We start from the raw sequence: 3,567 nt of genomic DNA, 5'->3' as shown, positions 1-3,567 counted from the left end.
TCATCCGGGACTCCGAACAACTTTCGGGTTACTGCATATTTATATCTCTACAACCCTAGCGTCACCGAACCTTAAGTGTGTAGACCCTACGGGTTCAGGAGACATGTAGACATGACCGAGATGGCTCTCCGGTCAATAACCAACAGCGGGATCTGGATACCCATGTTGGCTCCCACATGCTCCTCGATGATCTCATCGGATGAACCACGATGTCGAGGATTCAAGCAACCCCGTATACAATTCCCTTTGTCAATCGGTACGTTACTTTCTCGAGATTCGATCGTCGGTATCCCAATACCTCGTTCAATCTCGTTACCGGCAAGTCACTTTACTCGTACCGTAATGCATGATCCCGTGACCAGACACTTGGTCACTTTGAGCTCATTATGATGATGCATTACCGAGTGGGCCCAGAGATACCTCTCCGTCATACGGAGTGACAAATCCCAGTCTTGATCCGTGTCAACCCAACAGACACTTTCGGAGATACCCGTAGTATACCTTTATAGTCACCCAGTTACGTTGTGACGTTTGGTACACCCAAGGCACTCCTACGACATCCGGGAGTTACACGATCTCATGGTCTAAGGAAAAGATACTCGGCATTGGAAAAACTCTAGCAAACGAACTATACGATCTTGTGCTATGTTTAGGATTGGGTCTTGTCCATCATATCATTCTCCTAATGATGTGATCTCGTTATCAATGACATCCAATGTCCATAGTCAGGAAACCATGACTATATGTTGATCAACGAGCTAGTCAACTAGAGGCTTACTAGGGACATGTTGGTGTCTATGTATTCACACATGTATTACGATTTCCGGATAACACAATTATAGCATGAATAAAAGACAATTATCATGAACAAGGAAATATAATAATAATCCTTTTATTATTGCCTCTAGGGCATATTTCCAACAATACGGTCATGTGTCGGCCAGCGGCACGGTCCAGACGCACTTTCTCTTGTAAATTGAAGACAATGTGGGGAGCTCTACGGGAATCCAGAGATCAGACACGTAGAACTCAGACACCCCCAGCCCACCCAATCCCCCCTTCTCGTCCTATTTCCTTTCACTCCGCCCATTCTTCCCCTTACTTTGCATCTGCACCGTCCACATGCGTCGCAATTGTTGTATGCCTCCGGACGCCACAAAGGCATTGCCGGACGTCCGCAACCAACAACGACGCGCCCGCTCACCTCTACGACGGCGTTGTCCACACTGGAGTTGTTTGTACCCAGGTACACAAGGCCCCTCGTCGACGACCTCCATGGTGGACACCACGCTCGGCGGGTATTTGGTCAAATACCATTGAGCTTATTTGCGATCGCTATGTCGTTCTTCAGAGTTTGAAGGATGGCGAGCTACTCGAACATGGAGGATGAGTTCTTGTTCGATGCATGGTTGGTCGTACCCATGGATAACATACGTACGAGCAGGGGGGAGGAGGGCTTCTGGCTGCAAATGCATGAATATGTACATCATTCAACAACGCAATGTCAGGTCGTTGTCGTATCGCTGGTAGGCAATCCATATCAGTGTCATCAAGTTTCGTGGCGTGGTTCGTTAGCTAGAGGCAAAGTGACCATTGCACGCGGCAGAGGACAAGATCGTAAGTTTTTGCTTCCTCTTGCTCAACTTGTCGATTGATTCATTCACTCAATGATGGTCTACACATTACGTAGCCCGCAAGTCATGTCGTGGTGTACCACGGGACAGAGGGACGACCATTTACGTAGACACACTGTTGGATGAAGCTGAAAGAGAAGTATGCGTGGAAGGGCATGATCCATTAACGAAAAACTTGTTGAACGTCTGGTTAATCTTGTCGAATTTGATGCACTATTGTACTAGACTTAGTTTGCACGCTATGTACGAAAGATTCGTGCTATTTTTGATTCAAACTTCGATGAATATAGGTCGGTTTGCATAAACTTGGATGCTGGCTTCTTGCATCCATCTCCGCGAACGGTAAGGGCATCCGTTATAGACCTACGTCGATTCACATGTCCTTATACTGCCTGCAAGTTGCGACTGGCACTTGAGAAGCAAGCATGAGCAGCAGCTACGGCGCCGTGTTATGACGCGAAAAAAAAAGGAGAGAAGACCTTCTCGCGCCATCGGTCAGTCGCATTGTCGTCATCGAAATTGGAATGGCGGCAAAGTGTCCTTGAACGGATGCGCACCACGAACATGATATTTTTTTCTTTTTTTTGCCGGGGTAGGAACACGATATCTTTACCCGCATGGCACGAGCGGTTCGCTATCTAAAAAAGAAGACGACGTATCTTTTATCTCCAAAATGGCATCCAGATCCAGGCATGCAGGCACCACGAGCGGTGCCGGCCGGCCTTTTGCTACGTTGGGACCGGACGACGAGAGGGTTCGAGACTTTTGATTTTGATTTGAAACGTACAGTACGTGCTTTGCATGGTCGCGGCGTGCTGGACAGAGCAGAAAGACACTGGTGGCGGTGCGAGCCAGCGAGGGGCGCACACGGCCGGCCTCGCCACTCGCCCTCGCCATCATTGCCTCTTCTCCGTGAGTCCTTTCCGGCCGTCCATACGCGACGGCATGTCAGGAGTCATGACCGATGATCCACGCCGTACGTACGTCCACCGCTCGATGCGGTGCATGGCAAGTTGGCAACGTGCGAGAATAAGTTCCACCAGCCGGTCGTCGGGCATGTGTACATGCTGGATCGTCGACATAGACCACCACCACGAGGTCCAGACGGACGATCAGATCGACCATCGGGTGGCCGTCCCGTCCCCGTCACCCCCCAACACCCCAACAGCGCAACTTGTTGCCCGCCGTGCATGCATGCCCGCGTGCTCGCGTGTGAACCTCACGACCGGCCGATCAATGCAACTTGGAGCCGAGTTCCGTTCCGTTTCGACGTCCGAAATGATGTCGCGTCCGAACAAACCAAGTAGTGCAACAGTCCCTAGCACCTCCGACATCGACATGGTCACCACACGGCCATTATTCACCGGCGGGTTACGTTGTCATACTCGGAGAAAGCCTCTTTTTCAGGATCTGGCTAGCCCGGGTGCGTGCTCTGCTTCCACAGTCGCATGTCATGTGGATGGTCCTGTCGATCTGAGCTATGTGTTTGTGGGCACGGCCGCACTGCTTATTAGCTGGGGCGCGCGCTCCTGTGCGCCCGGTGCGTGCATCCTGTCGAACGCGCGTGCCACACACCTGCTGGCCCGCTTGATTTTCAACGGCAGTGGTACGTACACCGTGCGTACTTCCGTTCCGTGGCCATGTCGTCTTTTCTTTGATAAATGCTCATAGATGAAACTTCACGCATGGTTGGTATAGGACGTACGGCTGAAGATTGAGGCTTCGGCGTGGCAGTGCTAATCAAACCTATATTTCCAACTTCATGCATGCCCCGATCTACTTATGTCAACCACCCATCCTCGGCCCCTCTCTTTCGTTTATGTCATCCAATGATCAATGATCATGGGAAATATGGGCGTCTCGTGCAAGATGCATAGATCTGCAAACAGTGTTGTTCATTATATCAGGGCTCCGGCATGCGCTAGGTTTTTTC

This window comes from Triticum dicoccoides, chromosome 6A (genome assembly GCF_002162155.2).
Source record: "Triticum dicoccoides isolate Atlit2015 ecotype Zavitan chromosome 6A, WEW_v2.0, whole genome shotgun sequence".
Taxonomy (NCBI): domain Eukaryota; kingdom Viridiplantae; phylum Streptophyta; class Magnoliopsida; order Poales; family Poaceae; genus Triticum; species Triticum dicoccoides.
Note: the sequence above shows the minus strand (reverse complement) of the source record.